The 25265-nt window shown below is 38.6% G+C and overlaps 1 pseudogene; it reads left to right on the plus strand.

Annotated features, from left to right (window-relative positions):
• The window catches only part of LOC130876322 (60S ribosomal protein L7a-like), a 70165-nt pseudogene extending 56169 nt beyond the window's left edge, over nucleotides 1–13996 (plus strand).
• The last annotated feature ends 11269 nt before the right edge of the window (nucleotides 13997–25265 follow it).

The raw sequence follows: 25265 nt of genomic DNA on the forward strand, positions 1-25265 counted from the left end.
AATAAAGTCACAGAAAACTGCTGTATGGACAGTAAAACAGATGCTTCTGAACTTTATAAAGAAAAAAATATCCACAGCAGTACAGATAGTACCAAATGAGAACAAAGATGCAGGACTGATATGCCCATGACTTCTTACAGAAGTACAGCAAATTAAGAATATTGGTGAGCAATGGACACGTAAATAAATCAATGGGATAGAATGCAGATAGCCCTAGTCTTAGAGCTTTTTTGTTTGTTTGTTTGATTGGTTGGTTGGTTTTGCCTTGATAAAACACTGTTTCCAAAAACAACTTGGGGAGGAAAGGGTTATTTCTACTTCCTTCATGGGAGGAAATTGGGCAGGAACTGAAATCAGAAATTCGGAGGCAGGTACTAAAGCAGAGACTATGGAGAAATGCTGATTACAGGCTTATTCAGCCTAGTTTCTTATATACGCGGACATCACCTGTCTAGATTTGGCACTTCCCCTAGTAAACTGAGCCCTCCCACATAAATCATTAATAATAATAATAATAATAATAATAATAATAATAATAATAATAATAATGCCTCCACAGACTTGCCTAAAGGCAATCTGATGGAGGAATATTCCCACGTGAGATTCCTATTCCCGGATTAATCTAGCTTGAGTCAAACTGACAAACCAGCACACCCTCAAAACAGAGCCTCTTAAAAGTTAGTTGATCTCTCATAAAAAGGAGTACAGATGGCACACGCCTTTAATCCCAGCACTCGGGAGGCAGAGGCAGGCGGATCTTTGTGAGTTCGAGGCCAGCCTGGTCTACAAGAGCTAGTTCCAGGACAGGCTCCAAAGCTACAGAGAAATCCTGTCTCAAAGAAACAAAGAACAACAACAAAAAAGAGAGTACAATGTTCCAAAGATAGTCTTTCAAGACATATTGCTGGAAATCAACATGCAAAACTATAATATAAATTGATGCCTGTTCTAATAGTTTCTGTTGCTGTGACTAAAGCCAACTTGGGAAGGAAAACACTCATTTGACAGGCTTACATGTCTAGATCAAGAAACCTTACTATGAGAAACCAAGGCAGGAACTCAAACAGGGTCGGAATCTAGAAACAGGCATTGAAGCAGAGATCATGGAAGAACCCTGTTTACTGACTTTACCCCCCTGGCTTGCTCAGGTACATTTTTAAAAAGAATATAACTCAATGTGGTCTGGACCCTTCCACATCAATCATTAATCAAGAAAATCTCCACAGACCTGGATATAGACCAATCTGATGGAGGGTATTCCTTAATTAATGCATCCTCTTCTTCAGTGACTACGGCTTTTGTCAAATTGATTAAAAACAAACGCAATCAGCATAAAACCTCATACCTTTAATGCAAAGTAAGTTAAAATAGATGGTTGCACCACAACACTGTAAAGATGAGAAAACTTAGGGGAGGTCTTTAGGACTCTGGATACAGTGAAGACTCCTCAGATACAGCTAAGGCACAATCTATACAGCAAAAGATAAAATGGGTGCTGTCAAAATTAAAAACTACTACTTTGATAAACAAACAAAGAGTGAGAAAGAGAGAGAATAAATACTCTAGAGTTCTTGAAAACATTTGCAAAAGATACAATAAAGTACCACTAATCTCCTATATCAACAATTCAATTCATAGAAACCAGGAATAATAAAACAAATATATCTTAAAATTTGAGCTTTACACTTTAACAAAAATCATAATGAATAAATGCATAAGTAACAAATAAACATATGAAAAGATTTTCCATACCACCCATCATCAAAGACTTGTATATTGAAACAATAAAACACTACCACATACCTCAAAATAGTGGTCAAAATCCATAGCATAGACACAATCAAATCTGGTGAGGATATGAACCAAAGCAATTGCTAATTATTTCTGATAGAACGAAAAAAACAATATAGGTTGAGAGACAATTTAATGTCGATTAAAAATAAGAACAAACACCCAGACATGGTAGCATACATGACTTTCACCCCAGCACTCAGGAGGCAGATACGGGTGGATCTCTGTGAGTTCAAGGCTAGCCTGGTCTACATAGTAAGTTCCAGGACATCCAGAAACTATGTTCTGTGTCATTTATCTGTAGGACTTTAAAACATTTGCACACAATAAAACTACAGAGCAAGTTTTAATAGAAGTGTCATTCATTATTGCCAAAACATGAAAGCAGCCTAGATATTTTTTTTCTGAGGAAAATGTCAATGAGATGTGGTACATAAAACAGTGAAATATTTTTCTGTGTTGAAAAGAATTATTAATCCTTGAAAAGACATATAGGATACACACACACATAGTTTTATATGTTACTACCTTAGTCAGGTGTCTTATGACTGTAAAGAAAAACCATGACCTTGGCAACTCTTACAAATGAAAGCATTCAATTGGAATTTGCTTACAGTTTCAGAGTTTAGTCCATTGCCATCATGGTGAGGAACATGGCACCATGCAGGCAGACATGGTGCTGGAGAAGTAGCTGAGAGTTCTACATCTGGATCCACAGACTGTAGGAAGAGAGAGACACTGGGTCTGCCTTTGTCTTTGGAAGCCTCAAAGCCTACACCCCGTGAAACACTTCCTCCAACAAGGCTACACCTCTCAACCCCTCTCAAGTAGTGATGACAAACATGCAAATTTTTAGTCAAACCATCACAGTTACAAAGTGGTTGTAGTCTATCCATGCAACATGATAGAAGATGATATGTGGGCTTCTGGGGAGAAAAGGTATCAATAGTCTTTCATAGTTGTGAACCCTAAAACTACAATACCAACCTGCCAGGCAGGATGTGACCTCTCATTTAATAGTGGCACTGCTGTTGTGGGGTAACCAACTACTCTGATTAGATGAGAGGTCCATTGAACTAAGGAAGTTATGTAAATTTGGTTAGAAACAAACAAACAATGAACAAAAACAATAAAATATATTTGGAGTAGTCCAAGGACCTAGGAGGGAACTTAGGTCTGTTATTATTATTATTATTATTATTATTATTATTTGGCTAAACTGACATGGAGTCAAACTGCTTGTGTTTATAAACACAGACAGATTTTATTCTCAGACCTAATCAGGGAAGCTTCTTATTGCAGTGAACACTAGTCAATTCTGATCCTCATAGCTGTTCAAGATGCCGAGGATACACGCAGATCAACCCTACATAGGACATTTATACCACTCCTTCCAAGGTTCAGGGAACATCTTGAAAAAGGCAAAAAAGAATGGAAGCTATATTACAGAGAAGCCCTGTGAAAGCAGAGCATGACGTGACATAATCTTGCCTGCATAAGACTGGAACCTCTCCACAGTTAATCATTAACTGGAGACTCATGGGGCCCTTCTAAACCATTGGCTGATATCTTGAGTGAAGTACAAGTCACGTCTTCAGTTGTGTCATCAATGCTGGTGAGATAATCAGGCTTCGTTAGACAGTTTGAACTTACTGGTAGCACAGACAGTCTTGGTTGAACTCAGTCACAAAACCAAAAGGTATACATATCAGAAAGGGATTTGTAGGAAGGAACAGCAGTTGGCATGGGTGATAGGGCAGTAAGAGCAGGTTCTGTGACTAAGGCTGAGAGCTGTACCAATCTATGGGCATAAGCTAAACATTTAGAAGTCAGCTTAAATGTATGCTAATTGAGCAAAACACAGTAAATGACCCCATAGGGCCTGTGCCCTCCTGCTTTTAATCAGGTTTACAGTGCCAGGAATGCTTACTTCCATAAGCAGGCCTCAGGGTGACAAGAACAGAATTCATTACCTCTAGAACAAACGGGACATTATCACACCTCCTGACATATTTTGGCTGAGCGGTGAGTACAGCAGAATGTAGAGCTGGGTTAGGTTGGTGAAGAGTTTTCTCTCCTGATTGCCTGTGTAACATCTCCCAACACTATGAATGCTAATTAGTAGCATGGGGCTTCTAGCTCTAGCTTCTTTTGCTAGTTGGTTTTACACATGATGACTGAGTATTAGTATGTGTTCTTTAAAGAGATATTAACTCAATTCTGCTGCTCTTGGTTATTGAGATGTAATGATTCTATGCTCTGTACACTAGATATTTGTCTGATTTCAATTTTTATGGTATTTGCCTAGAGAACTGGTTAGGTTTTTTTTTTTTTTTGTCAATGTGACTCAAATGTAGACATATTTGGCATTAAAGAATCTCATTTGGGGAATCGCCTCTATCAGGTTGGTTGTGAAATATCTTCTGGGGATACTGTTTGATTAACATTGTTCTTCCTTTAAAACTTAGGCACGTAAAGCTAGAAGTTTCACTTCTAGTACTGCTTTTCCTGAAGTGCATGGAATATTATTATTATTATATTATTTTAAACTTGTGTGTTTGTATGTATATGGTGGGTGTGTGTGTGTATGCTAATGTGGGCACACACACATCAAAGTGTACGGAGGCCAGAGGACAGCCCTTTATAGTGTTTGAGACTGAGTCTCTTGAAGTTTTCAATGACATTTGCCGGATCAACTGGCTTACAGGCTTCAGTGACTCTCCTTTCTCCCAAAAGAGCTCAAGACTACAGAAACACATGGACTGCTTCAACTGGCTTTTGGTGCAGTCTGAGGATTTAAATTCAGTTTCCTGTGCTTGCCTGGCAAAGTTTTTACCCACAGAACTATTTTCCTAGCCACTAAAGCCTATGTGTTTTACTAAGTTGTGTCTTTATTGGAAATTGATTTACTTAAAAATGGTTTCAAATTTTCACTTTTGACTTCTTTTTGACTGTCTGATTATAATACATTTGTGTACAGATCCTTCAAATTTATTCCTGAAGGTCTTGTTCAATGTTCATGTGTTATAATATCATTTGAAAAGTTTGAAATCATTATTTCTTCAGTTTTTTGTCTAGATCCTTTGTGTTTATATTGACATACCAGATGTTTGAGGCTTCATTAATTTTTATTCATTTCTTTCATTCTTTCAATTAGATCACTTCCTTTTATATGTAATATTCCTGGCACATTCACAGTGATTTTGTTTATTCAAAGAACAGGACTTTGGAATTTCTGTAACTTGCCACTTTTGTTGACATCACTTGCTAACTCAATTTTGATTATAAAATAAATATAGTTAATCATAAATGTTTAGTGACATAGTTTAGTACATGATCAGACTCTTATTGGTATGAAGGCACACAGGTTTAAAGACCGTGTTAATGAAGTCTTGGAATTGGAAGCATTAATTAATATAATTATTAGTAGTTTCTAACACAATCAATGCAGATAATTAAACTATCTTGTCAAAACTAGTGAACTAGAGTCATAATGTTATATGCTTAGTACCTAAACAGTTTTATGTACTTTTCCTTTGCCCTCTCCAGAGTGGGTAAAGACATAGGCCTAAGATGCAAGAATGAAGCCCTATAGGATGAACTAAGTTTCAAAGCCCTGACCTCTTCTGAGACTTGGCCTTTATTTCTTATTGCTATGACCCAGAGCAAGACAGTTGTGAACACACACTCATACATCCCCACACACACCTGTAAAGTATGAATAGCAGTTACTGAAATCCTGAAGCAAAAATAAAAAAAAAAGTAAAGGCGCGCTAATCTGATTTGGAGTTCTAACATCAAGCCCACTACTTACAGCTGTCAACTGAGTTTGAGTTTTTCCGAGAAAGGGATTAATTACCTAGAGACCAACAACCAAACAATGTACACCTTTCTTCACTTTCCCACGCTTTCCCCAGCCTCCTGCTCCAACACATTCAGAGATCATATTTGAAACTCTTTTCTATTCAGTCTTCTGTCTTGGGAGCTGAAAGCAAGAACTGAATCTATCACATACCAGTTTTACCTTTCCTTTGAGGGAACGTGGCTTATGTTCAACTGTTTGGAGCTGTAAACTTAACAAATGTTAGGGAAAAACCCATGCCTGGAACATGTAACCACATCTTACTTACAGCTGCATATTCTAGGTATGTACAAGATACGGCACACAAGGTTGACCTCTACCGTAATCATGAATCATATGCTCTCAGCTCTTTTTTTTTAAAAAAAGATTTTTATTTATTGTGTATATAGGTTTCTTCCTTCATGTATCCTGCAGTACAGAAGAGGACACCAGATCTTATTACAGATGGTTGTGAGCCACCCTGTGGTTGCTGGGAATTGAACTCAGGACCTTTGGAAGAGCAGCCAGTGCTCTATTCCTCTGAGCCATCTCTCCAGCCACCTCTCAGCTCTTTTTGTTTCATTAATGTCTACTTCTTATAATGTTTCTGTGACATAACATTTCTTGCCCCCCCATTTTAATGAAAACTCTTTTCAGGAAGATGAGAACCCAGCTGTCCACACAAGAGGTGAAGGATAGAGTTGTAAGAATGCTTCTCTCAATACATTTCAAATTTCAACTTGAAAGATGCTTTAAAGTGAAGATGAAAGATTCCTAGTGGACTTAGTGTGCAAGTTGCACGGGCCATGCAAATGTATCTGCCCTATAACTCTAGCGCTCAGATACTTTACTGCTAATATTAGACCCCTTGTAGCTCATAGCTTAGAAAAAAACCCCTCCCACAAGCTCCTGTTAAAGACCAACATATGACTTGACATCTATCTGCCTGTCCACAAAACGATTGCATTTATCCCTACTTTGTCATAGAATACACATACATACCTATCATACTTGAAAAGCACCATCTAGTTCTTACTTTAATTGGATATGATTTGGGTTCTAATAAGATAATTTCCATAAGAACTAGCTATCTTCTGAAGAAATTTGCTCCCTCTGATGTACCACCTCCCCTTCAGTCATTTTTCCAAATTCTTTGAGTTAGCTCTTATTTATGTAACCTTCCAAGACTTGATCTCTTTTAATATCTGGTTTAGAGCCTAGATCTTATTTAGGACATATTTTCTTCCTATTTGAAAATCTCAATTAAGCAGTACTGGCTTTTAGTCACTGGAAATTAAGAGTGTTCATTTAATTTGTATCTTCAATACCATCCTGTATCTATTTTTGTACTTTAACCTATAGTATAGTTCCAATTCTTTATAACATTCATTTTCTTTATTATGAAATATTTTTCTATGAAATTTTTATTTTCAGAGAAAAGACATCTTGTTCAGAATCTTGAACATTACTTGGATACAAATACACTTAAAGAAAAGCTTCTATTGATTCTTTGTGGAGCTCACGTAATGCATTCCCATCCTACTAATAATCTCCCTGTCTCCTCTCATCCATCCTCTTCCCTTGCAACTTCCAACCCCAGGTAAAACCAGATTTGAAAGAAAAAACAAAACCAAACAAAACAAAACAAAGAAAATAAACAAAATAAGATAAAAATAAGGAGAAGAATGCTGTCATGGAAGCTGTGGTGTGGCCCGTTGGGTCACACAGGTTACTTACCCTTTAGTCCACTCATCTTTACTTGCCAGTGTTCATTACCTTGAGTCATTGGCCTGGCTCAAAATCTCTGGTTTCTGTTACACCATAGACATTGGGTTCTCACTGGGTCTCCTCTTGGACAAACTGTTGTTGTCCTGTGTGGTAGAGATCCTGATGTTTGGAATCTGTAGGTTAGACTCCTTCATATGCTTCAACAGTTCATAGACTCAGTAGATTTAGAGTGGGCCCTTTCCTTGCTGCAGACTACCTTGGGTGAGCTAGCCAAGGCCATGCTGGAAAGTTCTCTTGGGTAGTAAAGAATAGGGAAAGCTGGCCAACTGATCAACCCAGCTATTGCCCAGGCCCAGAATCAGGGTTATAAATTGGCCCACCACAAGTAGATGTTTTTACATTGTTGCTGATTTTATCTCCCTTTCCTTCTAGTTGGAGAATTGTGTCTCACACCCAACACCAACAGCTATTCTTTGACCCAATGCATTTGCTTTGGCAGGTTTAACCTACCCCTTCATTCTTGTATGCCTCAGTTTCTCTAGATTACTTCATTCTTTTTATGTCCATACTTTTTTTTTAATAAACTAATAAAATTTTTGCTTAATATTTCTTTAAGGTCTTAACTAGCAATTTCACTAGCACTGTGATTCTGAGGTATATTTTTATCTTGACTTCCTGTCTAGGGTCACTGTCTTTTCCTTCCTTTTTCCTTTCTTCCCTTTCCCTTCCCTCCCTCCTTCTTTCCTTCCTTCTTCACTTTCTTTCTCCTTCCCTCTCTTCCTTTTTTCCCTCCCTCCCTTTCTTCCTCCCTTTTCCTGTCCCTCTTTCCCTTCCTCCCTCCCTCCCTCCCTTTCTTCCTCCCTTCTGTCCCTCCTTTCCTTCCTCTCTCCGTCCCTCCGTCCCTCCCTCCCTCTGTTCCTTTGTTTCCTCCTTTCTTTTTATTATTTATGTCACAGTATGAACGATAAGAGCCACAAATGTATGGTTTTCTTTTCAAGAGTCCTGGCTTTTCTTTTGACGGGCACTTAATTTTCTTTTGGATCAATTGGTTTCTTTTAAGACTAATAGGTTCTGTTAGTGAAAGCTTACAATAACTGCCCTGGGGCGCAAGGTTAGCACTACTATTAGGGCTTGGCATTTCTGACACTTTTTTTGGAGTCCTTTAGTTTAAATGAGCTTTTTAAAAAACGCATTCAGGCTACTCTTAGAAGTTGAATATTTGCCTGTTATTTGCAAGTTCCTTGATTTTTTAGTTTTCATTTCCTGCTAGTTGTTCTGTCTTCTCTTATATGTATGTAACTATATATATTTATACATATATAAAATATATTTGTAGCATATATTTATCATATATAGAGAGAAATATACAGACATATTTCTCATTTTCCATGTATGGGTTATCAGTTAGCCAAAGTTTATGAAAGACTCATTCTGAAGCTTTCTGGTGCCCTTTCTCTGAACTATTCACCCTCTCTATATAGATATTTGTAATTCCAGCTGTTACACTCACTGAGTCCTGTTTTCTGTTTCCTTACCTTGGTGACTAGTATCTTCTTTTTTGGCATTGTCTTCAAATCACTCTTTGCACTGAGTAGTTTTATGACTTTGGATATTTTTATCTATAAACATGGTATTTTATTTCATTTCCTAAGACACAGTAAATGTTTCTTGACTTCTTTCTCAAACATTTAATATTCTTTTGTTGTATCCTTGATATTTGTAGGATTTTATATTTGTGTTTTTGCATTTAACATGCTAATATATTAATTATTTGAGAATTTTTCATAGTGTATCTTTATCATATTTACCCTTCACCCCTTCCCCTAATTTCTCCCAGACCTACTCCCTAGTGCTCTACATCCTCCCAACTTCATGTTCTCTTTTATTTTTATTTAATTTTTTCTTCAATATAGTTCAATAATATTTTTTGTTCCCCAGCTCTTCCCAGATTCTTTCCAACTCATTGCCCAAACAATATCCTGTTCTTCCTTTCAAAAACTGTACAAACAGTATACTAATACAAAAACAAACAAAATCAGACATAATAAAAAAGTCAAAAATACAAAAAAAAAACCCAAAAGCTCTCTCTCTCTCTCTCTCTCTCTCTCTCTCTCTCTCTCTCTCTCTCTCACACACACACACACACACACACACACACAATTTGAAGTCTGATTTGCATATGCTGCTACTCCTGGGAATGGGGTCTGACCTGGAGTGTGACTGATACACCCGGTGTTAATGGATTGGAGAAAGCTGCCCTCTCTCTTCTCAGTACCTATCAATTGCAGGTAGCTTTCTGGTAAGTGTTGGGACTTGTGTCTACTTTCCTTTTCAGTGGTGGGATATTGTCTGGTTTGAGCTCAGGCAAGTCTTGTGTGTGTATACCATCAAAATTTCTTTGAGTTCATACATGTGTTGTTTTATGCCCATGCTTTCATTTTAAAACTTGACATGATGGTTTAAGGATTACTTCTGAAAGAGACTGTTTTCTTGGATCATCCATCACCTCTGGCTCTTACAATCTTTCTGCCTTCTCATCTGCACAAATCCCTGAAACTTGAGAAGTTTCACAAAGACATCATACTCAGGGGCTCCTGAGCTATTGGCCTAGCATTTACAATTAATGTTACATCTCTGAGCACTGGCTTCTGGAGACACAGACAAGGCCTGCACTGATTGGACAAAGAGCTGAGTGGCAGGTGTTGCAGCTGGAAGTCCCATTCTCTAGGACATAATCCCCTGGGGAACATCCCCTGCCCCAGCACATCCATCACAGCCTCATTAGCTGTCAACAGGAAAGATTCCTGCAGGCAGGCCACTCCTGCCCCCACTAGACCCTGTAATCTTCAAGTCCCATCCTTCCCCACAAACCCAACAACCCACTGTAATATCAGCAGTCCCCAAATGCAAAGACACCAACTGCACTGACTGGAAAGAGTTCTGGAGGCACAGACACCAACTGCACTAATTGAATGAAGAGCAGAAACCACTTCGATTAAATGGAGAGAGAGTGGCCCCCAGAGGCTCAGATACCACCTACATCAGTTGGGTGAAGAGATGTGTAGATGCCTGTGTAAGAATGCATTCAACAACATAGAAAACAATATAGCACTACGAGAACCTAGTGGTCTACAACAGCAAGACATGAATATCCCAACGCAAAAGAAGCAGAAGAGAACAACCTTAAAAATAACTTTATGGAGATGATAAAGGCCTTAAAAAGGAAATAAAAATTCCCGTAAAGAAATCCAGAAAAAGACAAACAAAAACTTGGAAGAAATCAAAAAAATCCCTTAAAGAAAGTCAAGAAAAAAATCAAACAGGTGAAGAAAAAGTCTTGAACATTGCAATAGAGGCAATAAAGAAAACACAAACTGAGGAAATTCTGGAAATGGAAAATTTGGGTAAATGAGCATAAGCTAGAAATGTAAACATAACCAAAAGAATACAAGAAATGGAAGAGAGAATTTCTGGTGTGAAAGATGCAACAGAGGAAATAGATTCATCAGTCAAAGAAAACATTAGAGTCAACAAAGTCATAACACAAAAACATCCAGGAAATCTGAGACAGAATGAAAAGAACAAACCTAAGAGTAATAGAGATAGAAGAATAATAATAACAGCTCAAAGGATCAGAAAATATATTCAACAAAATTATAGAAGAAAAATTTCCAATCTAGAGAAAGAAATGGCTATAAAGATACAAGAAGCTTACAGAACACCAAATAGACTAGACCAAAAATAGTGCCTTTGCCACATAATAATCAAAACACTAAACATACAGAATAAAGAAAGTACTTTAAGAGGTACAAGGTAAAAAGGCTAAATAACATAGAAAGGCAAGCTAATCGGAATAGCACCCATCTTCTCAATGGAGAATCTGAAAGCCAGAAGATCCTGGACAGAGGTTTTGCAGACACTAAGAGACCATGAATGTTATCCTAGACTACTATATCCAACCAAAATTTCAGTCACCATAAATGGAGATGGAAAAAACAAGATATTCCATGACAACTAGATTTAAACAATTCCTATCCACAAATCCAGCCCTACAGAAAGTACTAGAAGTAAAACTCCAACCCAAGAAAGTTAGTTACACCCATGAAAATACAGGCAATAGATAATTCCACACCAGCAAACCCCAAAGAAGGGAAACAACACATATACTACTATCAAAATTAAAGGAATTAACAATCACTGTTCATTAATATTAATATCAATGGACTCAATTTGTCTATAAAAAGACACAGGCCAACAGAATGAATTCAAAAACAGGATCCTTCCTTCTGCTGCATACAAGAAACTTACCTCAACTTCAAAGACAGACATTACCTCAGAGTAAAGGTTTGGGAAAGGCTTTCTAATGAAATGAACATAAAAAACAAATTGGTGTAGCTGTCCTAATATGTAACAAAATAGACTTATTAATCAAAAGATGGGGAGAAAGACATTTCATATTCATCATAGGATAAAATTCATCAAGAATTTTTGATGAAGTCTCAATTCTGAACTTTTATGCCTCGAATAGAAGGGCCACCCACATATATAAAAGAAACATTACTGAAGCTTAAATAACACATCAAACCTCACACACTAAGAGTGAGAAACTTCAGCATTCAACTCTCACCAATAGACAGGTCAGGCAAACAGAAATTTATCAAAGAAATAAGGGAACTAACAAATGTTATGTCTAAAATGGGTTTAACAGGCAGCCATAGAACATTCCACTCAAACACAAAGAATGTACCTTCTTCTCAGCACCTCATAGAACTTTCTCTAAAATTATCACATACTCAGTCACAGACTGAATCTCAACAGATACAAAAAAATTGGAATAACTCCCTTGGCTTTAAGTTAGCATTCAACAACATCACAAATTACAGAAAGCCTACAAACTCCTGGAAACTGAATAGCATTCACCTGAATCACCACTGGGTCAAGGAAGAAATAAAGGAAGAAATGAAGACTTCATAGAATTCAAGGAAAATGAACGTATAATATACCCAAACTTATGGGAAACTATGGAAGCATTCCTAAGAGGAAAGTTCATAGCACTAAGTGCCTACATAAAGTGGAGAAATCTCACACTAGTGATTTAACAGCACACCTGAAAACTCTAGAAAAAAAGAAGAAAACCCACCAAAAAGGAGTAGATACCGGGAAATTATCAAATTGATGGCTAAAATCAATAAAATAAAAACAAAGAGAACAATATAAAGAATCAGTGAAAAGAAAAGTTGGTTTTTTGAGAAAATCAACAAGATAGAGAAGTCCTTATCCAAACTAACCTAAAGACAGAGAGGGAATATCCAATTAACAAAATCAGAAATGAAAAGGTGGACATAAAAACAGACACTGAGGAAATACAGAGAATCATCAGGTCTTCAAAATCCTATACTCCACAATGGAAAATTTAAAATAAATCAACATTTATTTGGATTTACATACCACATACCAAAATTAAATCAAGACCAGATAAATAATTTAAATAGACCTATAAACACTAAGGAAAGAGAAGCAGTCATTAAAAGTCTCCCAACCCAAAAACGCCTGGAGCAAGATGGTTTTAGCATAGAATTCTACCAGAATTTCAAAGAAAGGCTAATACCAATACTCTTCAAATTGTTCCACACAATAGAAGCAGAAGGAACATTGTCAAACTCCTTCTTTGAGGTTACAGGTATGCAAACCTGTATATACAAACCACACAAACATACAACAAAGAAAGAGAATTGCAGACCACTCTTCATCTACAAGAGCTAGTTCCAGGACAGGCTCCAAAACCACAGAGAAACCCTGTCTCGAAAAACCAAAAAAAAAAAAAAAAAAAAAAAAAACTCAAAAAAAAAATTATTTGGGCTCTCTCCTCAGCCTGGCAAGATGCCCAAGGGAAAGAAGGCCAAGGGGAAGAAGGTGGCCCTGGCCCCCACCGTCGTGAAGAAGCAGGAGGCGAAGAAGGTGGTGAATCCTTTGTTTGAGAAGAGGCCTAAAAACTTCGGCATTGGGCCTGGCTACATTAGGCTGCAGTGGCAGAGGGCCATCTTCTATAAGCGGCTCAAAGTTCCTCCTGCCATTAACCAGTTCACCTAGGCCCTGGACCGGCAAACAGCTACTCAGTTGCTTAAACTTGCCCACAAGTACAGGCCAGAGACCAAGCAGGAGAAGAAGCAGAGGCTGCTGGCCCGTGCTGAGAAGAAAGCTGCCCGGCAAAGGGGATGTCCCAACTAAGAGACCACCTATCCTTCGAGCGGGCATCAATACAGTCACCACTTTGGTAGAGAACAAGAAGGCTCAGCTGGTGGTGATTGCCCATGACGTAGACCCCACTGAGCTGGTGGTCTTCCTGCCTGCCCTGTGTCGGAAGATAGGGGTCCCCTACTGCATCATCAAGGGCAAGGCCAGGCTGGGGCGGTTTGTCCATAGGAAGAGCCGTGCATCACTGTTGCCTTCACACAGGTTAACTCGGAAGACAAGGGTGCTCTGGCCAAGCTGGTGGAAGCTATTAGGACCAATTACAACGACAAATATGAGATCTGCCGCCACTGGGGAGGCAACATCCTGGGTCCTAAATCTGTGGCTCGAATTGCCAAGCTGGAAAATGCAAAGGCCAAAGAACTCGCCACTAAACTGGGTTAAATGTACTGCTGAGTTTTCTGTACAAAAATATAATTATAAAACTTCCAAAAGGAATTACTTGGAAATCATAACTAAGAACACATTTAAAAAAAAAAAAATCACCCACTATGACCAAGTAGGCTTCATCCCAGAAATGCAGAGATGGTTCTATATCTGAAAATTTGTCAATTTAATCCACCATATAAACAAACTGAAAGAACAAAAATCCACGTGATCATTTCATTAGATGTTGAAAAAGTCTTTGACAAGATCTAACACTCCTTTATGATAAAGGTCTTGGAGAGAGCAGAGATACAAGGAACATACCTAAATATAACAAAGACAATATACAACAAGCCAACAGCCAACATCAAATTAAATGTAGAGAAACTTAAAGCAATAACACTAAAATCAGGAAAAAAAAACAAGGCTGTCTACTCTCTCCATATGTATTTAATATAGTACTCAAAGTTCTAGCTAGAGTAATAAAACAATAAAAGGAGATCAAGGGAATACAAATGGGAAAAGAAGAAGTCAAACTTTTGCTATTTGCAGATGATATGATAGTTTACATAAGTGACCTAAAATATTCTACTAGGGAACTCCTACAACTGATAAACACCTTCAGTGATATGGCAGGGTACAAGATTAACTCAAAAATATCAGTAGCCCTCTTATATAAACAGGCTAAGAAAGAAATCAAAGAAACATCACCCTTTACAATAGCCACAAATAACATAAAATATCTTGGGGTAACATTAATCAAATAAGTGAAAGACCTGTATGACAAGAACTTTAAGTCTTTGAAGAAAGAAACTGAAGAAAATACCGGGAAAGATCTCTCAGGCTCTTGGATAGGTAGGATCAACATAATAAAAATGGCAATCTTGCCAAAAACAATCTACAGATTCATTGCAATGCCCATCAAAATCCCAATTTTACCACAGTGACACCACCACTTGATTGATGATGTTCACACAGCATTATTTGTAATAGCTAGAATCTGGAAACAACCTAGATGCCCCTCAACTGAAAAAAATGGATAAAAAACAACATGTGGTACATTTACACAATAGAGTATTACTCAGCTGTAAAAACAACAATGACATCATGAAATTTTTAGGCAAATGGATGGAACTAGAAAAAAAACCATTCTGAGTGAGGTAACCCAGAAAGACAAACATTGTATGTACTCAGAAGTAGATTTTAGATGTAAAGCAAGGGATAACCAGACCACAATCCACAGATCCAGAGGAGATAGGTAACAAGGAGGACGTAAGAGAGAAACATGGATCGCCCTAAGAAGGAGAAATAGATGAGATCTGCTTGGTAAACTGTGGGCAGGGGGGCAGTAGAGGGGAGGGGGTGGGTAATGAGAACATGAGGGAATGGGATGTTGAGTTGGGGGAGGCACAAAGTGGGAGGGCAATGAAAGAGATATATTGTTAGAGGGGGCCATTGTTCATATGTTTATTGTCTATATATATGGTGTACAGTTACTGTACTCATTGTATATAGTTTTTCTTATATTAGTTGTAGCCTTTTTATTTTAGACAAAAGGGAAAATATACTAATATTTTATTTATATTTTAATAAATAAAGCTTGCCTGAAAATCAGAGGACAAAACTAAGACACTAGAGGCCAGGCAGTGCTGTCATACATTTGTAATCCCAGAATTTTGGAAACAGAGGCAGATGGATCTCTGTGAGTTCAAGGCCACCTTGGGCTACATAAGATCAATGCAGAAATAAATCCAGGTGGTGCTGGCTCATGTCTTTAATCCCAGTACTAGGGAGTCACATGCCTTTAATCCCAGCACTAACGAGGAATATAAAACTGGAGGTGACAAACGCTCAGGGCTCACTCTGCAGTCACCCAGCCTTAATGGAATTAAAACTTCTCTAGTGGCTTGGCTGCTTTGCTTTCCTGATCTTCAGCTTGAATCTTGATATCTGTCTTTTGGTTTTTATTATTCATACTAAATTTGTATCACTATAATGGGGAGGTGGGGAGGATCTTGGAGTAAGTGGGAGTGTCTTGGAGGAGTTGGGGGAGGAAAAACCACAAATAGAATATATTGTAAGAAAAAAATCTACTTTCAATAAGAAAATAATATAGAAATAAAATTACAGAGAAGTTGATATAATAATACATTAAACTTCACTCCTTAATCCTCCCCTTTTCCTATATTTTTATCTCCTTCTTATAAATTGAATACTGTGTCTTCATTTTTAAATACATTTGTATAAAAATGTTTACATTTTCTAATCTTCAGCAAAGCTGCTTGGGGCTTTATTTAGAAGCAAGTCTGGAGCTTGGTCTCAGAAGGGCATGCAGAGTGTGAGGTCATTCTTTATTCAAAGGCTCTTTGGACCTTCCACTCACAGTTGCCAGCAAAGACCTGTCTCATCCTGTTGATACCATCGAAAAGTTTGAGGAATGCAGAAGTTGCCAGGTCAAGGAGTTCCAGCTTTCTGACTAAGACTTGGACTTATTTGGTATTAGGAAGATCATTCGTGTGAAAACATATTAAAAATGACTATGAATTATCTATGTTTTTATTACAAAGAAACTTTGCAGCAACAGAAGCATTTCTATAACTGCTGTAGAACTGTTGCTAAGACCAGGGCCAGCTCTTGATGCTGGCGATCTCCACTCACTGTAGGCTCCTGCTCATGGAGCGGCATATCAGAAGACTAAGGAAATACAATTCTTCTTTATTAAATAAAGTCTTGTAGACATATGTCTAAAACTTAGGAAGGCTCTATCATAGAATTGGTAAGGGTGTGTGGGGAGGTCTCAGGGAACAAGTAAAAAAAATAAGTATGCATTTTAAAAATTTAGAATGAGGGTTTTTGCCTCTAGAATGAAGTACGATAACTTTGGAATAAGAAGTGATGAACCTAGACAATGATGAGGACCCTAAGAGAGACATACATGGATCTAATCTACATGGGAAGTAGAAAAAGACAAAGCTTCTGTAAAGCAAAGGACACTGTCACTAAGACAAAAAGGCACCCTACTGACTGGGAGAAGATCTTCACCAACCCCACAACAGACAAAGGTCTGATCTCCAAAATATATAAAGAACTCAAGAAACTAGACGTTAAAATGATAATTAACCCAATTAAAAAATGGGGCACTGAACTGAACAGAGAATTCTCAACAGAAGAAGTTCAAATGGCCAAAAGATACTTAAGGTCATGCTCAACCTCCTTAGCGATCAAAGAAATGCAAATCAAAACAACTTTGAGATATCATCTTACACCTGTCAGAATGGCTAAAATAAAAAACACCAAGGATAGCCTTTGCTAGAGAGGTTGTGGAGAAAGGGGTACCCTCATCCATTGCTGGTGGGACTGCAAACTTGTGCAACCACTTTGGAAATCAGTGTGGCGGTTTCTCAGAAAAATTGGGATCAACCTACCCCTGGACCCAGCAATACCACTCTTGGGAATATACCCAAGAGATTCCTTATCATATGACAAAAGCATTTGTTCAACTATGTTCATAGCAGCATTATTTGTAATAGCCAGAACCTGGAAGCATCCTAGATGTCCTTCAATGGAAGAATGGATGAAGAAAGTGTGGAATATATACACATTAGAGTACTACTCTGCAGTAAAAAACAATGACTTCTCGAATTTTGCATGCAAATGGATGGAAATAGAAAATACTAACCTGAGTGAGGTAACCCAGACCCAAAAAGAAGATCATGGGATGTACTCTCACTCATAATTGGTTTCTAGCCATGGATAGGGGGCCACTGAGTCTATAATTTGTGGTCCTAAAGAAGCTAAACAAGAGGGCAAACCCAAGGAAAAACATATAGTTATCCTCCTGACTATGGGAAATAGACAAGATTGCCGGGCAAAAAATTGGAATCTTGGGGGTAGGGTGGGATGGGGGTAAGGGGAGATGGAGAGAGAAAAGTGTGAAGGAGAGGATGAGGGGAACTTGGGGAAACGGGATGATTGGGGATATAGGAATGTTGGATAGGCAAGCAGGGAAACTCATATCTTAGTTAAGGGAACCACCTAAGGGTTGGCAAGAGACTTGAACTTGGGGTGGCTACCAGATGCCCAGGGCAATGTCCCCAGTTAGTGCCTTGGGCACCTGAGGATAGGGAACCTGAAATGAACCTATCCTATGGCCATACTGATGAATATCTTGTATATCACCATAGAACCTTCATCTAGCGATGGATGGAGATAGAGACAGAGACCCACACTGGAGCACCGGACTGAGCTCCCAAGGTCCTAATGAGGAGCAGAAGGAGGGAGAACATGTACAACAAAGTCAGGACCACGAGGGGTGCACCCACCCACTGAGACAGTGGGGCCGATCTATTGGGAGCTCACCAAGGCCAGCTGGACTGTGACTGAAAAAGCATGGGATAAAACCGGACTCTCTGAACATGGCGGACAATGAGAGCTGACGAGAGGCCAAGGACAATGGCACGGGGTTTTGATCCTACTTCAGGTTCTGGCTTTGTGGGAACCTAGACAGTTTGGATGTTCAGCTTCCTAGATCTGGATGGAGGGGGGAGGACCTTGGACTTTCCACAGGGCAGGGAACCCTGACTGCTCCTGGGACTGGAGAGGGAGGAGAAGAGGAGTGGGGGGAGGGGGAGAGGGGTGGGAGGAGGGGGAGGGAAATGGGAGGCGGGGAGGAGGCGGAAAATTTTTTTTTCAATAAAAAAATAAATAAATAAATAAAGTAAAAAGAAAAAAAGAAAAAAAAGAAAAAGACAAGATCTCCTGAGAAAACTGGGAGCATGGTGACCATGGGAGAAGGTAGAAGGGGAGGGGAGAGGAAAGGAGGGGAGCAGAGAAAAATATAGAGCTCAATAAAATCAATAAAAAAGGGGAAAAAAAGAAGTCATGGACCATTTAGAGAGGGAAAAGCTTTTCCAAATGGCATTTATATCAAAAACCTGGTTTTTCTACTTTGAAGTAAGTGCGCACACAGCTTAGGTAGTCAGTGATATGCAAAACCGTCGTGATAGTAGACACAAGAGAATGTTGTCATGCGTAATTTTCTCCAATCCCACTTCCTAGATTTACCTTTCCTGACATAACTATCCCTGAGAAAAATCCCACCTTCGCCAAATACTGATAAAACCAGGCAAAGAATATATAGTAAAGAAAAAGAAATGTACTAGCACTGGGGACATTTTAGGGAATTCTTTTGGTAATAAATTGGGCAAAGAAACTGGTAACCACTAAGATATATACTGTTTAGAAAGTAGATTTAGAAAGACCCCAAAAGAGCTCCCATATGACTACCAGTACAGACCTTCAAAAACAGAATGGATGGATTTTAGAAATATAGATTTCTATATAAATGTAGAAGTTTTTGTGAACCCCATGTGCTAGGGGATATATGGTTAAGGGCATGTGTTTTTACAGAAGACCTGAATTCAATTCCTAGAACCCACAGAGTGATTCATAGTCATCCATAACTTCAGTTCCATAGGATTTAATACCCTCTTTTTGTTTTTGAAGGCATCATACACACACAGTGTACACACCTGTATGCAGAAAAAACATTCATACACATAACATAAAATAAAAAGTATAAAATAGTGACAGAAGAAGATACCCAAAGTGGACATTTCTCTTCTCCACTTACATACACAGATGATCGTACCCACACAACTATATGCACACACACACACACACACACAAACGCACACAGGCACATACCAAATACACACAAGCAAAACTTTGTTGAGGTAAATATACATATTCTAAAAATGATTCAGTATATGAAGATGAAGAGATGCTATACAGCATTGGGGTGTATGGTTAGAGAGAGCAAAAGCTATACAAGTATTTTTCACTTTTCTTGTTTCGTAGTAAAGATGGAATTTTAAAAATGTATCACCATATATTAAAATTTAACTACAACCAAAATAAAACTAAAAATTTTTAAATTGCTAATAAAGGTAATAAGTGGCTTTATTTGCTGTATTTCAATAGGCTACACCCATCTGTTTCATTATCACCTTTAAACTTGAGCCCTTTAGAGCTGTAAGAACTCTCTGCAGTTTTTTCCCACAATTAGATGAATTATGGGGGATGTAGGAAGTATTCAGGCCATGTTTTCTGATAACTATATTATCGGGTTGACTGGAGACAGGGATCCAAGGAATCTCTTTAGACAAAGTTTTGTTGGTTGCATTGCTTCCTTTCCTTATTTCTAAGTCCTTTTGCTGCTCTCACAGTGAACAATCGCTACTTTGGTGGGATTATTTACTGGCTAAAGCATCTAAAGTACCCCTTCTTATATTTAATTTATTTGTTGGTGGAATTAAGAAGACTATTTTTTTTCTCCCAGTTTATGCCAAGTATCACCATGAAGATATCTGGATTCTGTATAAGCAGTTAATGTCCATTTAGCCTTCTGCAGACAATATTTTCTACTCTTATATATATTTTTTTTATTAAAAAAAAATTTCCGCCTCCTCCCCGCCTCCCATTTCCCTCCCCCTCCTCCCACCCCTCTCCCCCTCCCCCCACTCCTCTTCTCCTCCCTCTCCAGTCCCAGGAGCAGTCAGGGTTCCCTGCCCTGTGGAAAGTCCAAGGTCCTCCTCCCTCCATCCAGATCTAGGAAGTTGAACATCCAAACTGTCTAGGTTCCCACAAAGCCAGAACCTGAAGTAGGATCAAAACCCCGTGCCATTGTCCTTGGCCTCTCGTCAGCTCTCATTGTCCGCCATGTTCAGAGAGTCCGGTTTTATCCCATGCTTTTTCAGTCACAGTCCAGCTGGCCTTGGTGAGCTCCCAATAGATCGGTCCGACTGTCTCAGTGGGTGGGTGCACCCCTCGTGGTCCTGACTTTGTTGTACATGTTCTCCCTCCTTCTGCTCCTCATTAGGACCTTGGGAGCTCAGTCCGGTGCTCCAGTGTGGGTCTCTGTCTCTATCTCCATCCATCGCTAGATGAAGGTTCTATGGTGATATGCAAGATATTCATCAGTATGGCTATTTTTTTAAAAAAATTATAATCAGCAAAAGATGCAAAAAACTTATGATGAGCTATACATAAATAAGACAATGGATACCTGTGAAGAAAAGAGATTAATGGAGAGAGATACCTTCCATTAATCGCTTTTCTTCACAGAGATCAGCCATCAGTGACGGGTTTGAAGCTTCTCCCCAGATGCCTAAGACAGGAGCTCTCATATATGAATGCCTGTTCCACAGATGAAAAAATTTGGGTAGATAGAGAAGGCTTTGCCCAAGCCAGGCATTATATTCTGTCCTGTTGCAGAAGCACAGGTTTTATTAAAATTAATAAGAGAGAGTGGATTATAGGCCCGTATTTCTATATTGTTTGCCAGCCGGGCTCAAAAGCCATAGGCCATACCTGAGATGGTCACGTGATAGGTCGCTTCCCTAACAAAAGGCCAGGATGTTGCTCTGCTCCTTTTTTTGTAATTTGGAGGATGCCTGAAAAGAGGTGCTAATTCAGCCTACGTGACAGCTAGCATACTTACCAGGAAAACATGACAGCAAGCACATGTAGATGTGGACGTGACTAAAAGCCATTCACCTGGTTACCTAGGAAACAGAATACTAATGAATTTTACCCCTCAGTTTATGTTTTGATATATAAGGTTGTTTGGAGAATAAACAACAGAAATTCTTCAGCATGTGGACTCAGGATCTCATGAGGGATCATGGAGAATCTCCATCCTGACAAAGCCAAAAAAAAAAAAAAAAAAAAAAAAAAAAGGCAAGGGAAGGTATAACCCAGAGGGGGTATTGAACATTCATTTGAATGCTTGCTAATGAACATATTCATTAACATGACTAAATTCATATTATTGAATACTGCTGTTGAAAATCATTACAAAAAGCCGGGCGGTGGTGGCGCACTCCTTTAATCCCAGCACTCGGGAGGCAGAGGCAGGTGGATCTCTGTGAGTTCGAGACCAGCCTGGTCTACAAGAGCTAGTTCCAGGACAGGCTCCAAAACCACAGAAAAACCCTGTTTCGAAAAACCAAAAAAAAAAAAAAAAAAAAAGAAAATCATTACAAAATACATCTATATATGAGAAGTACCTAAGCGAAGTAATAAACTGCTTAATTTTAAAAAGCAACAATATACTGATACATGCAAAGTAGGAGGCATGTGAAGAGTTTGATGACAGCAGAGGTAATTTTAGGAGCAGAGACAAAGCCTATAGACAGAGCTCAGACTTCTTAGTGACTGTAGGCTAAGGAATGCCAATACTAAAGGGTGGGCTCTTGAATTATTATGACATTAATAAACTTTTCTGTGAAACAATACAGATGTAAATTGTGTAACAGGGTGTTGGTGGTTATCTAGTGGATGGCCAGCATGTGTGCCCTGACATGGACAGAGAATCGAGCAACCAGGCAAAGACAGAAGACTCACTTGCAGAGAAAGGGAGAGGATGAACATTTTAAACCCTCTTGGATTGAGGGGTCTAAAGCTGTAAGTTCCCTAAACAGACTGCCTTGACTATTTTATAAGGCATTTGCATCCTCCTCTTCATCCTCCTGGTCTTATTTAGATACCTGCCCCCATAACTTTCCATATTATATATATGTAGCTGTCAAAGAGTTGCCTATTTTTCAGGCTGTCTCTTCATAGAGTTACTGTCTTCACTCTTAGAAGCTTTTGAATTTTGTATGATATTATTTGTCAGTTCTTCGTGTTATTTCTTGAGCTGCCAGTGCACTTAAACTGAATTTCTTAATAATGTGTTATATTTACTGATAACGATGAAAACTAAAGATAATAAAAATGTTTGGTCTGCCTCAAACCAAATCTAACCACCACAAATTTTTAAATAAAAACACCTTCAGCAGTGCCGAAAAGCACATACTAATGATCATAGCACTCAGAAGGCTGAGTTTGGACTATGGATTCTAGGCCACTCTGGCATAAAGAGCAAGACCTTGCCTCAAACAAGACAAGACAATTGTACTAGCTGGTTTTCTGTGTCATCTTGACACAGATAGAGTCATCAGAGAGGAAGGAGCCCCAGTTGAGGATATGTTTCATGAGATCCAACTATAAGGCATTTTCTCATTTAGTAAAAACTGGAGGAGGGCTAAGCCCATGGTGAATGGTGACATCCCTGGGTTGGTGCTCCTGGGTTCTGTAAGAAAGTAGGGTTGAGCAAGCCATGTGAAGCAATCCAGCAAACAGCTCCCTCCATGGCCTCTGCATCAGCTCCTGCCTCAAGGATCCTGCCCTGTTTGTGTTCCTGTCCTGACTTCCTTTGATGATGACCAGCAATATTGAAGTGTAAGCTGAATAAACCTTTTCCTCCCCAACTTGCTTTTTTTGGTCACGGTGTTTCACCACAGCAATAGAAACTCTAAGACAACAATACAAAACCAGCAACAAAAATGACAAGACAGTAATATGTAAACATTAAGTAAAACAAAATTTAAACCCCATCCTAGATTATTTAGGCAATAAACTTTAACAATTCTAACTACCTAGAATAAATAGATGTGTCTTGTTCTACATAATAATTTTGGGATTTTTAAAAGGAATTGATAAAAATGCTAGGTATTCATCCCAAGAATTAAGGAAAATGAAATTAATCAAAGAAACCCCCACACTTTATTTATTTATTTTAAACACAGGCTTGGGGGGTCACATAGAAGGTACTTGAAGACATAATCTAGCTCCACCCTGCAGAGTTTGACTTGCTTGGTTAGAGTTTCATCTATTTTGTTTTTACTCTCCAGAGCTGCTGGTGATGTGTCACCCAAGTCGCAGAAAACATGAATGGACCTTCGTTTAAAAAAAGACATTTTTATGTGCATATTTGTTATTATAATTTTATCTAGCTATTCTATATGGTTTTTGATATGCTGTTTTATGTAGATTCTGGGGACTGAGTTTCCTAAATATTAAGCCAATGTACCACCAAACTACGTCTAAATTCTAAATGTATTATATTAGTGAATCCAAACATATTTAATAAACAAATAAATAATAAACAACACTCTCAGAAAACTTAAGAACCACATTAATTCATAGTGACAACTGGTGATATTTTTAGAAGCTAAATATTAGCTTATTTAGATGTAATTAACAACTTAGAAGTGCATTGAAATGTTATGAATTTTATTTTTTCAATGTACTGTTGTTTCTGCATTATTGTGTATGTGTACACTCTGGTGATCTGATACTCAGTCTGCCAGCCTTGTACTGCAAACACCTTTACTACTCAACAATCTCATCAGTCTAGGGTTTGAAAGTTCAGTTTATTAAACATCATTTTTTTTGAAACTAGTACCCCTATTGCTGAAAATACATTCCCACGTGAGCCCGCAAGAGATGAATTCTGCTCTGGCACGGGTGAGTTGCTGGTTTTGCACTCTCAACTTCGAAACATTGATCTGTCGTGAGTGCTGGCTTCAGTTTTCTCATGATTATTTTATTTTCATTTCATATATTTAAAAAATATTGATGGAGAGATGGCTCAGTACTTAAGAGCATTGGATCTTCTTCAAGAGGACCCAGGCTCAGTTCCCAGGACCTACACGGAAGCTCACAACTGTTTCTAATTCTACCTCCAGGGGACCCAACACCCTCACACACATGTACCTGCAGGCAAAATAGTAATGTATATAAAATAAAAAGAAATAAATCATTTTAAAAATTTATATTTTCTCCATGTTTCCTGAGCTACTTTTTTTTTGTCTCCTCAGCTAAGGAAGAATTTGTTTAATATTTTCATGCCCCAAAGAGACACTTTAATAGCAGAGTTTAGTCAAACTAGCTAGATCAGAGTGTTCCGTTTCCACACTCTTGTCAGGGAGAGCGTTCACGTTTAGTTTTGTAGTGTTGGGGATAGGGCTTTGGGACTGTTAGGCAAGCACAGTACACCGAGCTGTACTCCTAGACAGCTCACAGTGTCGATGCTTTTGCTAGTCCCACAAAGTCACGCTGTGTCCTGAGTCCTTCCTGTCTCCTTTCCTTTATGCAGATCTCTGATAAACTTGAGCTCAAGGGCTTCCTCTAAAGCCCATGGGCAGAGCTGTCTGTCTGCATTTTCTTCTGCACTGACTTGAGAGGCTCTTGTAACCACACGTTCATGGCTGACGTGCTGAGGTCATAGGATGGGAGCTAACCTGGTTGAGGATATGGAAGTCTCTGCTAGCATGTGCTCAAAGTATTGGGCAGGCCTTTGGTGTTATTAGGCAGTGAGAAATTATCTTCTTTTATTCTGTTCCACATCTTGCTGATAGTCATCTCCTGTCTGTGCCCCCCACCTCCAGCCTGTGTCACC

Source organism: Chionomys nivalis, chromosome 6, assembly GCF_950005125.1.
Source record: "Chionomys nivalis chromosome 6, mChiNiv1.1, whole genome shotgun sequence".
Classification (NCBI taxonomy): Eukaryota; Metazoa; Chordata; class Mammalia; order Rodentia; family Cricetidae; genus Chionomys; species Chionomys nivalis.